Source organism: Sitophilus oryzae, unplaced genomic scaffold (assembly GCF_002938485.1).
Source record: "Sitophilus oryzae breed Bouriz unplaced genomic scaffold, Soryzae_2.0 scaffold_381_pilon_pilon, whole genome shotgun sequence".
Lineage (NCBI taxonomy): Eukaryota > Metazoa > Arthropoda > Insecta > Coleoptera > Curculionidae > Sitophilus > Sitophilus oryzae.
Window position 1 is genome coordinate 43,348 of NW_022146953.1, and position 13,996 is coordinate 57,343.

The 13,996-nt window shown below is 30.4% G+C and overlaps 1 pseudogene; it reads left to right on the top strand.

Moving 5' to 3' along the window:
* Positions 1–259: 259 nt before the first annotated feature.
* The window catches only part of LOC115885378, a 126,801-nt pseudogene continuing 113,064 nt past the window's right edge, over positions 260–13,996 (top strand).

Genomic DNA, 13,996 nt, shown 5'->3' on the forward strand with positions numbered 1-13,996 from the left:
ACTGGAAAATTTTCGTGAAAAACGTGTACCCAAACGCCGGTTTTGAAGTAATTTTATTTAAAACATTTTTTTTTAATTAAAAAAGCTTATAAACAGTTTTTTTTTTAATTTTAATAAAGAAATTATAATCAGAAATTTATCAATTATGTAATGTAAAAAAGATTAATTTAAAAAATGTTTTCGGTGAATTGTATTAATAACTCAAACAATTTTAAAGAAAAACAGTAATATAGAAAAAACTAGAAAAAAAAATGTGGGTGTAAAATTGTTTTATAATGTTTGAGGTAAACAAATAACTCTAAGAAGTATGCCTGTATCATGTCATGGACAGAATGTATATATTGTAGCTGCTTTTTTGAATCTACTGGTTGGTAAGTTAGAGTATTATATATTTTTAAAAATAATTAAAATAAATATTTATGGCTAAATATAGAATATTATACAGTATGTCCCCGGATTGTCAATACAAGAGGAAATTTTTTTTTATTATTGACATTTTGAGAAAAAAACCATTCTTCATAAAATATTTTTTTTGTATATACTTTTCCAGATTTTCATACTGTTTTAGAGGAAATTAAAAAATCATGAAAATACCTTCAACACGTTTTTATGGTAATATAATTTTGTTTTCATTCTTTGATAGACTGTTACCGATAGAATTTTAATTAACGTCATATTTTTTGCTGTCTCAAAATGTTAAAGAAGCACAAAATTTATTTAGTTCGATGCTACTGAAAGGGTGATAATAGTTATTGGAAAATGCGATACTATAACAACAGTAAAAACTGTAATAGCAAAAATTAATAACAACCATCTGTTAAATAGTGAAATTTAAATTATTTTACCAATAGAAACGCGTTTTGATTTTTTAGGAAAAAATTCAACAAAATTTTCATGTTTTTTTAATTTTCTCTAAAACGGTATGAATATTTGAAAAAGTTTTTATGAAAAATGCATTTTTCTCAAAATGTGAATAATAAAAAAGTTTTTCCTTTTGTAAAGACAATCCGATGACAAACTGTATATTTATGGAAATAATTAAAATATTTATACATAAATAGAGTATTATATATTTATAGTAGTAAATAAATTGTAAATAATACCGTGAACTAATTCAAAAACATTTTTTTTTTATATAATAAAGAAACGATAATCATATGTTTATCAATTATGAAAAAGTTTATCAAAAAACAAATTTAAAAACTTTAGATATCACTAAAGAGCGAAAATACGAGATATATTTTTATAAATACAATTTTTAAACTCTCAAGGCAGACATTATTTATAATATAGGAAATTCAAATAAATTCGTTTTCTGACAGATGGAAATAAATTATAATCTGACCGCTTGACACTTAATGTCAAAGTAGGCTAGATAAAATCAAGAAAAATATACGTTTTCAAATTAAATCTTAAATAACTTAAAAACAATTTATTTTAGGTATAGGAACATGTATAGTTAAAACGTAACGAATTGGAAAACCTTTTCACTAGTGAAATAAAAAAAGTGGATTTCCATTTGAAAAAAAATGATTTATGATAATTTTTTAATCGCTCAATTCTATGACAGCTACCGCCACTATTTTATGACATTTGAACAATTTAACTTTAGAAATAAATAGCCACATATCTTCTCTTTGTCACAGTGGCTGTGGCAATAATTAAATTTGACTTTTAGACTATACAATTTTTTTGACAGGTAGATTTTTTCGTCCAAAAATTTTAAATATTTTTTTTCTCAAAAACGGTTAATGTTAGGTATAGAGTGATTAACATCAATATTCATAGAATTTTACAGATATATAATTTAAGTATGTAATAAAAAAATGGGGGTACCTATTTAAAATAAGAAAGTTGCTGTCAACTTCCGGTTTTTCCGGAAGTTCCGCCATATTGAAAATAATTTTAATCAATAGATCTCGTTGTAAAACAATGATATGAAAAAAATCTCCGATCTGGATATTGTGGTTCTTTAGAAACTTCCCTGTATATTACATAACAAGATTTTTATATGTTTAAAATCCTAAAACATACAAGCTTTTAAGTCTGAATGCAAATAAAAATATTCGTGTATTATAAAGAAAAATCGCATTTATCTTTCAACAAACGTGCTTTAAACGGGCTATATAAATTTATTTCAACAACGCCTTTAGCACAATATCTACTTGCACAGGTAAATGCCTCATCTTTTCACTCCCTAACGTATTACCCCCATTCTAAAGTTCGCTGTGCTATCTATCTTAAAAACAACAAAAGTTTGTGTAGGGTCGTATATCATTTCAACTAAATCAATGCTTCTTTTTGGCGAAAATCGAGTTTGTCGGCGGATTTCTTGTTGTTGCTACAGCGCTTCAACACAGATATCTATCTTATTGCCGTCATCCGTGGTAAATATAATCGAAGACAAACAACAAGAAGGGTATTTTGTTTACTTGGTAGACTATATAGAGTTAGATTTTGTCTTGTAATAGTAAAATAGGATAAATTGTTGATTTTAGTTTAGTATTCGTGATAATTTATTATATCCTCTGTATATTCAGTATACCGGGTGTTGAATCGTCGAGCGGGACATAGGAAATCCCATGTAAATTTTAATGGGGTCAATTATTGGCTTCCCTACTTATTTTAGAGAATAATTCTATTTATGTTTATTGAAGAGCACTAAAACCCACATCCAAAAGAATTACTTTAGATATTTTTGATTAGCCCGTTTACGAGTTATCGCCGATTTCTTTTTAAATATTTCTCCTTTCTTAGGGCCCTGTATTTACTTATGAGCACCAGTCAAGGTAAAAGATAACTGTTAATTGAAGTTGTCATTTCAGAAATTTATCTATTTAGTGCTTTATTATTATTATCGAAAATATTAGCCATGAATTACACTACCGAAGAAAAAGTATTGATGATTAAATGGTATTATCAAGGAAATAGTTATCAAAAGTTGTCGGACATGTTTGCTGCTCTGTATCCGAATAGACCGATACTTGGAAAATCTAAAATCGCAAGGAATATCCAGAGATTTGAGACCAAAGGTACCCTAATAAATAACTGCAGATGTGAAGCAAGGCAGGAACAAAGAGAAGATGCAAGAAATGATACAGACTTGGGAGTTTTATTGTGCGTGGAAGAGAACGATGGAAAGATCAGCACAAGGAAACTGGAGGATAAAATAGGTATAGATCACACTACAGCGTTTCGAATTTTGAAACGACATAAATACTATTTCTTCAAATATGAAAAGCACCAAGAACTACGAGATCGGGACGAAATACAAGAAAATCCATAAAACCCAGAAAAATGGGACACCCTGTACAGGCTAAATAAATTAAAGGAATATTGCGGTGCATTTTAAATTAATCAAAGGAAAAATTAATTATAATTTTTTTCGTTTCTTTCTCTATGAACAGAAATAACAAAGTAAAGAATTATTCTTCTACTTTTAAAAGTTTGCTTTTTTGATATCGAACAGCTTCCGGCAATGAAAAAATACAGAGCTTTATTTTTTAACATTATCTAAGAATTCACAAGGAAGTTCAACACAAATTTATTTAATAACTACCTGGCCTATAATAATTGTGCCTAGCGAAGATGAACAGATTAGGCAAAGGAAATTTGGACACTCAGAAAATGACATAACTTTTGACATATTCACATAAAATAATCTTCCTTAATCTAAAATAAATATTAATCTGGACTGCATGACTATGTTAAAAACACTAATTTTTAATCAAGAAGTCTTGGAAAAATAGATTTGATGGTCTAATGTTTTTATTGTCTTGTCCTGGCCGGTTAAAAGATGCCCAAATCATATTTTTAATCATTATCATATTTGAAAAAAAAACATTTTACGAATAATTTGGTAGCACACACTTGGTATTTCAATCAAATTGTCAAATATTATATATTGATTAAATTGTCAAATATGATATGTTAGTCACAGAGTGTCATTTTCTACCGAATAAAGTAACAAACTACTGAGGGTGCCATTTAAAAATCAAAATTTGTAGTCAATTCCGGTGAAACAGGAAGTGACCGAAAACAATTGGCTATGTCAGTCAGTCCTAATTTATGTCATATACTATCATACGAAATCTCGATTTTTTAACTGATAAAATAAAAAAGTTATAGGGGTGAGCCACTTTTGAGACGCACCCGGTATAGTATTGAAAAAAATTCAAACCTAATACCATAAAATTTAAATTATATTCATTGGAACAAATAAGAATACAAGAAACAACTCCAATACATAAAGTAAAAAAAAATAAAAAAAATACTGAGACATTTTCAAACCAATTATTTAGCAAAATGCCATTTTTAAACCGCTTATATTCCCAAATTTTCCATTTCCTCTTGCTCTATATAATCTTTTCTACAATGATACATCAAAATACACTTATATAAAGAAAAAAAAAACGATTTTTTCGGCGAAATTATACTCAGAGGGAAAGATATAACAAAGGCTAAATTGGCGAGAAAGAGAGTATATAACCTTATAAAATTACTTTTTCTATTCTCTCAGATCTCCAGAGATAAATAAATTTTTCAGTGAACAAAAGGAGTTTGGTCTAATATTAAATTTAAGAAATCATCTCTTTTGAACTGGCCGTTTTAATAAAATAGAAGTAGTACTTAATAACAATCTAGTGGATACTTGTGCAGACTTCTTTAAAAATTCAAGCATGAATTAAAATATTCTGTAATGATACTCTCTTTAAAGTATATTTTTTTAATCATAATTAAAGTAAAAGGCTTATATAAATAAACTAGTGTGTACCAGCGACTTCGTTCGCGTCGAATTAATCATTTGTAATGGTGATGATAAAGCAAAGCAAGAATTTCCATTAACATACAAACTGGATAAAATTTTCTCACAAAAATAGGCTTTTTACGTCAAGCAGTTTAAGCAGAATCAATTACCCAACTTTTTGGAACACTATGTATGATTTTTTTTAAATTTCAAAATATAAAAAAAAATTCCCGAAAGACTAACCGTTTTTTAAATCACAAATATTGTAATATTTGAGGGGCGTTTTCACCCTCTTGGAATTTGAGATTCGAGAAACCCCTCCTTATCGAACCTCTACACCCCACAGTCAATCCGTTTGCCAAAAATCAGCTTTAAACGTCAAGCAGTTTAAGCAGAATCGTGATTACTCAATGGTCATATTTTATGAAACACTCTGTATAAATTTATAAAAAATCTTAGAATATGTAAAACAACAAAATAAAATATACGTATTTAAGAGTTTTTCCGAAAAACTCACCGGTTTTAATATAAAAAATATTTTAATATTTGGGGGATAGTTTCACCCCCTTAGAATTCGAGTTTCGAAAAATCCCTTCTTATCGAACCTCTACGCCCTAAAGTCAATCTGTTTTCCAAAAATCAGCTTTTTACGTCAAGCGCTTTAAGCAGGATCGTGATTAATCAATGACCAGATTTTTCGAAACACCCTGTATACGTTTTAAAAAAATCTTAAAATATGTAAAAAAACATAATAAAATATACGTGTTTAAGCGTTTTTTCGGAAACTTGACCGTTTTTTAAATAAAAAATATTGTAATATTTGAGGGGTGGTTTCACCCTCTGGAATTTCGAAAAATCCCTTCTTATCGAACCTCTACACCCTAGAATCAACCTGTATGCCAAAATTGAGCTTCTTACGTTGAGTGGTTTGAGCAGGATCGTGATTAATCAGTATGTCAGTCACTCAAGGATTTTATATACGTTAGTATAGATTACACAAAAATATAAAGCAAAATAAATCAACAGAAAACGTTATTCATGTTAACAAAGAACTTACGCAGTCAAGAAGTGATTTATGTGAACGCATCACGTCTTAAATTTATAAAATCACAGTATATACTAAAAGTTATACTTAATACTTAACAAATCTTGATATTGTACTTCTTCAACGCTATTTGAACAAAAAACGTGCAATGAAAAGAAAAGTGTTTGTACGGTTTTGGAATATGACATTTGATATAGTATCCAAAATTATGATCCGGGAACAAAAATGTATAGAATAATTTTTATAGAGAATTTTGTCAGCTTCATTTTTATATATAAAGCGTTTTTCGGTAGATGTCATATTTTTCGAGATATAAGCAAAAAAGTGAAAAACATGACATTTAACTTCTCCCCACTCCTCGAGCTCATCGTCTATCTTAGGGGACTTTTGTACACATCATTGACATTTTGACATATCATCCCAGCTCTAGAGGAATCTTTAAAATGGACATACACCTTATTAAAATTAATATAAAATGATGGTTTTTGTCAATCTCCAAAATCAATACTTTACTTAAACATGTGTGGCTTATAAAAAAATAGAGACAGTGGGATAATTCAAAAAACGAAATGTTACGAATACATCTAATTACGGAAAGTGATTTTTTATCCAAAATGACAGTGTCACTTTTTCCACAGGGCGTTTTGAATCTATTGCAAAAAACAACGTTTTGAATTACCCCGGTATAAACCCACCTAAGACATTAAAATTTTAAAAAATAACGCCAATAAATTCATCTTCACACTGATACTATAACCATAAAAATGGGATTACAAAATAAAAATGTTATGAAACATTAAACTCAGTCAAATTTTTAAAGTGGCGGAATTTTGTGTCGGGAAGTATATTTTAACTTGAGAGGGATAATTCTAAACATTAATTTATCAATTGGAACTTGTAACTCCCTAAAGAAACGGGAACTTTTTCCAGGAGACGCCTGTCTGGCACGCCTGTCCTGTAATTATTTCCACTACTGAACAAAACAAGAAATTAATCGCTATAGCTAGCTACATTGCAAAGGAAAGTGCATTTTCCTAGGCTGGTGCTGTCATTTATATCGCTCTTGAAACGTCGATTCGGAGCAGCAACTTGAAATAACACAAACGGGAAATGTAAAGTTGCTTTATAAGAGTAAATATAATCGATGGTTGCTAAATAACACTAATAATAGGTCACTTTGTAGGGTAAACACCCTATATATACACTATCGCCGAGATGTTTTACATACGTGAAACATTTCTGGAAATACTTTCAGAACTTTGTGCGAACTCCGAAATAGATCGACATAAAACGAAATAGACCTAGATACGCCGTGATTGTTTGTTTGCTTTTTATTGTTAACAATGTGCTCATTGAATCACAAAATATACCGGGTGCGTCTCAAAAGTAGCTCACCCCTATGATTTTTTTATTGTTTCAGAGAATTTTTTTTTTTTGAGAATATTTGATATGCTATAGTATACTAAGGGCTGGCAAACGTTAGTCTTGGGTCGAGATTTCCGTATGTTAGAAGAGTACAATGCGTTTATAATGTACTAAACAAAGAGAGGACAGTAAACACGTTGCCAAACGTATGAAATAAACCGAGAAACTGACTGTGCACATCGCTAAGAGACGTGGAAGGGGATATAGCAGATTTGTCGCAGTTGACCAGTCGACCCAATCAATACCTCTGTCAGTACTTAAAGTTCTAGGGAAAGATGTACGTCATGCGTTCAGCTTCACGATTTAATTACGTCTCGTGATACTTAATTTGTTTATTTATTAACGAGTTGTTCTAATTTTCCCTATAGCTTGAATTTTTTTAAGTGCAAGCTAGAAACGCTTGCATTTTTGGTAAAAATAAGTGGAATTGAGTGGGTGTTCGATAGTGGTCGCGCTATTAGAACTCTGAATTCAAAAATCGATATCTCGAAATCTATTAGAAATAATAGATTGTAGTTTTTTCAAGAACTTTGTTAATATTTCTGCTGTATTTTCTTCGTAGACAGTATGTGAAAATCTTTTTCAATAAAAAAATTACACGATTGCTGAAAATTGCTATGCTCTAAAAGTAAATGGATGGATTGTTTACAATTTTTGAATGGAAAAAACAAACTTATCGAATTTTTCTTATGTAAACATATTGTAAAATATCCGATCTTGAAAATAAAAAAAAAGTTTCAATGTCTAAAGTGGTTCTTGAGTTATGGCCTTTTATGTGTTAAAAATTTAGATTTTTAAATTATCGCAATTACTGACGTGTTCTCGTTATAAAAAAAATGACACCCTAACGATATCCTTATAATTCCATTTCAGATGTTCAGAAACATGTCTAATAATTTTATCTAGTTATCTCTTGAAAAAAAGTCTTTTAAAAATAAGCGGTTTGCGATCGTGATTTTACTTTACTTGATAGGGAAAGGCGTATCGGCAACGCCGCAACAGCACACCGCCGCGCGTCGCCTCGGTCGGTCGCATTTCTCTCACTCCGACTTAATAAGATCCCTATGCGATTTACTTCCACACATGTAAATGCCGACACAAAAGTAACAGTTGCCAGCACGGTATGATATAAATTAGGATCGATTGACGTTTTCAGTTGTTTTTGATCACTTCCTGTTTAACCGGAAATGAATACAACCTTTGATTTTTAAGTGAAACCCTCGGTATTTTTTTACTTTACTTTTAGACATGAAAATAACACTCTGAATAGAATGACATATCATATGTCAACTTTTGACATTTTCGCATATAGTTTATTTTTATTTTGAGATTGTAACATGCGATTCATAACTATTATTATTTTGCTCGAAATACCAAATGTGTATTACCAAATTATTCGTAAAAAATGCTTTTTCCAAATATGCTAATGAGCCATCCTTGTTCCATTTGAAAAAATTGAGATATGATTAGAAATACGATTTGGACATCTTTTAACCGGCCAGAACGAGACACGAAAAACATTAGACAATCAAATCTATTTTTCCAAGGCTCCTTGATTAAAAATTAGTGTTTTTAACACAGCCATGGCACTCTAGATTGAAATTTAAAATACTATTTCTCAAGCAAAAATGTCAAATGTTAATATATGATATGTCATTTTATTCGGAGTGTCATTTTCTATCGAATAAACTCAAAATATACAGAGGGTGCCATTTAAAAATCCAAAGTAGTAGTCATTTCCGGTGAAACAGGAAGTGACCGAAAACAATTGAATACGTCAATCAATCCTAATTTATGTCATAGTATACTAACACACCAAATCTCGTTTTTTTATCTGAAAAAATAAAAAAGTTACAGGGGGTGAGCCACTTTTGAGACTCACCCGGTATATTACAATATTTTGGTAATATTTCTAACCAAAACCTTATTATTCTTCAAAAACTCAAAAAAATTCTCCTATGCCTATTTTTTTATTACTGACAATTTTGTTTTTTGATCAAAGATTTTATTTTTGCTCGCTATAATCTCGCCCAGAACTGAATAATGTTTTTAATGAATTTTCCCCAATAAATGGAAAACAATATGTAGTCAGTTATAGATATATATATATTCGACAATGATATGGTTTTAATTAAACTTTGAAAATATTCAGTATTTCAAAATAAAAAACAGCCATGTTCAAACGAAAAATATATTTTTTTTCTACTTCAAAACATTTCTCTGATATTTTATTGAAATTTTTCCTCTGTACTACTTTAATGTTTAATTGGCACTTTGCTGAATTTTTATATATATAAATTTTAGGTTGGTTTTTGGTAATTTGCCAGAAACCTTCCTTCCACACAATAATATTATAGTCATATTTTTATTATTATTTATTTTGATTGAGAGTTTTTTTTGATTTTGAAACAATTATTAGTGTTTCTTAAGGTGCAAGCTGTATATGAAATTTAATTATTTTTGTATCTCTTCTGCATTTACATTCATAAAACACTAAAAAAGGATATGAACTTCCACTAGCCATAGTGTTTATACACTACTACATCCTAAGGAGAAGCTCTAAGGAAAGCAAATTTTTATCCCATAATTACAGGTTTATATCTAGTTTTAATTCTGTTACAATTAAAATATGTTTTAAACGTGCCTTTTAAATAAATAAATTTTAAATCTTTTTATTACCGTTGTGTATTTTACTCAACACTATTTAGTTTTTGTTAAATTAACAAAAGGTATATCACAGCCACCTAGATTTTATCAAATAATAAATTTTACTATTTTTTTGTTCAATAAAAAGGATGGTCGGACTATAGAAAGGACAACAGAAATTACAGGACCAGGTGGTGGTTCCCTGTAAGGCTCATACCAATAAAAATAATAACAAAAAATAACCATATACATAGAGAACCTATAAAACACAAGAAGGACCCTACACAAACATTCTGCACACATCGGCTCAAACTTGGCTTCGACATGACTCTAACCTGTTGTTTACAGCTTTAAACAAAGTATACCTTCAACCAGCGTGAACCTATAAGACACAAGAACCTTAGAAAAATCATCGGCAGATGTCGATTCCAAACTGGTAGCTCACAGAGGCTGCACCAAGGCCTATTCTTGTAATGTTAACCATTTTCTACATCTCTATAAAGCTATAAGAACCTCACAAACATTCTTAAAAGAATAATTACTGCTTCTAGAAGACTCATAAAAAGACCGCTAGACATAACAACCCAAGTGGCTTCTACTGCTTGCGAAAGGAAAGCATTTTCTTTGCTTCTGTGAGGAGCTCATACAGGGGACTTTAGCCCCTGTAGAGGTCGACTCAACATTCTGCTTTGCTTCTGTGAGGGGCCCCACAGGTGACTTTAGCTCCTGCAGGACCGCGCTCACGTCATTTCCAGAGAAATAAACGAATTACAACCAAATAAACTCGAACAAAAATAACCAGAAAAAAATACATTTACAAAAAAACTTACGTCATATAGTTGCACGCTCACTAACCTGAAACAACAGAAAAAAAATTCGTTAGTTGAAAATAACAAAAAAATAAATAAATGTTATAACATACCTGATTTTATCTCGTTCTAGGCTCCATCCTACTGCCCATATCTAGAAAATTTTTGTTCCAGACCATTGCACCATTGTTCCTACCTAGAAAAAATAAAAACAAAAATAGATAATACTTTTGTAGAAATTAGTAATGGACGAAAAATTAATAAAATATCAGTAAAATATTAGAAAATCTTAGTGTAATCTCTTTTTGAAATAGTGGGTGAATAATATTGTAATTTTATTTCACCCTATAGTAGAGAAACAAACCCTATAGCATAGGATATAACATTTTAATAAACAGTGCTTTCCATAAAATCAATAAAATGAAAAATCTACGAAATAATATACATGTACTGATTTCTTTCGAAAACCGACAACTATGAAACTATGAACCCTTCCCGGACACAAACGGTACATTGTGAGGTAGGAAATTGTAGAAAGAAACAAGCCCTGTAACAAAGGATACAACATTTTAATGAACAGTGCTTTCCATAAAATCAATAAAATGAAAAATATACGAAATAATATACATGTACTGATTTCTGTCGAAAATCGACAACTATGAAACTATTATCCCTTCCCGGACACAAACGGTACATTGTGAAACAGGAAATTGTAGAGAGAAACAAGCCCTATAACATAGGGTACAACATTTTAATGAACAGTGCTTTCCATAAAATCAATAAAATGAAAAATCTACGAAATAATATACATGTACTGATTTCTTTCGAAAATCGACAACTATGAAACTATGAACCCTTCCCGGACACAAACGGTACATTGTGAGGTAGGAAATTGTAGAGAGAAACAAGCCCTATAACATAGGGTACAACATTTTAATGAACAGTGCTTTCCATAAAATCAATAAAATGAAAAATCTACGAAATAATATACATGTACTGATTTCTTTCGAAAATCGACAACTATGAAACTATGAACCCTTCCCGGACACAAACGGTACATTGTGAGGTAGGAAATTGTAGAGAGAAACAAGCCCTATAACATAGGGTACAACATTTTAATGAACAGTGCTTTCCATAAAATCAATAAAATGAAAAATCTACGAAATAATATACATGTACTGATTTCTTTCGAAAATCGACAACTATGAAACTATGAACCCTTCCCGGACACAAACGGTACATTGTGAGGTAGGAAATTGTAGAGAGAAACAAGCCCTATAACATAGGGTACAACATTTTAATGAACAGTGCTTTCCATAAAATCAATAAAATGAAAAATATACGAAATAATATACATGTACTGATTTCTGTCGAAAATCGACAACTATGAAACTATTATCCCTTCCCGGACACAAACGGTACATTGTGAAACAGGAAATTGTAGAGAGCAACAAGCCCTATAACATAGGGTACAACATTTTAATGAACAGTGCTTTCCATAAAATCAATAAAATGAAAAATATACGAAATAATATACATGTACTGATTTCTTTCGAAAATCGACAACTATGAAACTGTGATCCTAAATTAAAAAAAAATCCTAGAATGCATAAAAATATCATTTTTAGACACTTACCAAAAAAATCATAAATTTCTCTGTTCCTTTTCAATCTTCTTGTCCAAATTTGGTGTAGTTCTTCTGTTCAGCATCTTGTTCTTTGAGTTCCAGCCTGTTCCATGAATCCCGGCAATTTATTTTCCATCACTCGCGTCCCGATACACAGAACCAACCGGAATGGACAGGTCACACCCTCCAAATGCATGCCTCGAAAGATATCCATTTGGCTGGCACGGCTCAGGGTGTATATTCTTAGGCCATGATGAACTTGTACGTCCCAACATGACTGGAAGGCCTTACCCTACGTCCATGCCCGGTCCCGACGCGCGCGTAGAGTCACGAAAAACGGCGAATGTTGAGAAACGGGAATTTTGAGAAACGCAAATTTTCACGAACGTGAATTTTGAGAAACGCGAGATTCTGTGTATTATTGAGTGAAATTTAAATGTTCATTTAGAATGTTCAATTGAAGTTAAAATAGAACGATTTATGCGGATGGTACGTATAACAAATCACGCCAGCAGTCCTGAAAAAATAATAAACGTATATCAAAATGTGCCAAACTAAGAAAGGAAGGCATGCCAGACTTACCTCACTAACATTAATAATTCTGAAATAGAATATGCTGCTCTTCCTGGTTCAGCATTACTGAGACTTACTGAGGGGAATAGAAACAAGAATTATTCAACTGAAACACTAAAATAAATTATTAGAAATTAGCGAAATCAATTTCGACATATTTATCAGAGGCGTGCAAATGGGTTATCACTGGAACATTTTTCTAAAAAAAGCATGTACGCCACTGCCTTTTTTTCTCTTGTTAGCGAAATAGCCTAAGCAGTTTAATGCCGATTAAAAGTGGTCTCTCGATATTTTGTCGATTTGGGCTTCCTTGATGAGATAAACGCAATTTTATTAATTTGCCTTGATTCAAGTCTGATAGTAACCTTTAAAAAAAATTAATATCATTAACTTACGAAAGTTTTAAATAAGTACTCATTGAGTCCACATCAAAAATTATGAAAAAAAGTTCCTATAAACATGGGTATTGAAATGCATGGTTGGACTAATAGTAATAATAAATAATAGTAATAATATTTAATAATAAATTAGGTAAAATATATAATTTATTAATTTTATTTTCGCCGAATTTGACGAAATATCAAGAGATATCAAAAGAACACCCTGTAGCTACGAAACAAAGCAGAACCGGAGGAATATTGATATGAAAAATAAATCTTATTTTTACGTGAAGAATTCCCCATGAGAGATGGCACATGTTTTTTGAAACACCCTGTATAATTATTTAGGAATCTGTATATTAAAGTTGTGAATTAAAATTATAGTTATAGCATGTTCACAATATCAAATAGCAAAACAAATAGAAGGTACTGGTATTTCTGAAAGTAGTTCCACGAGCTTAAAATTCCAGAAAGTTTAAATTTGGCGGACTTAATATATAAAGTGTATGTTTGGTTGCCTTACTTTTGTTTATATATTTTATTTTTTAAAACGATTTAATTAAAGAAATGTTTAAACTTATGGTATTAGAACTTCAAAAACAAGTTTAGTAGATAAAATTATATCATTAAAATTATAAATACTGTCAAACTACACCAAATAAAAGCGTCTTTCTGCATAATATGTTTAACGGTTTAAGAATTTTATTTGTTTAAACTTAGGACATTAAAAGAGTGAAAATATCT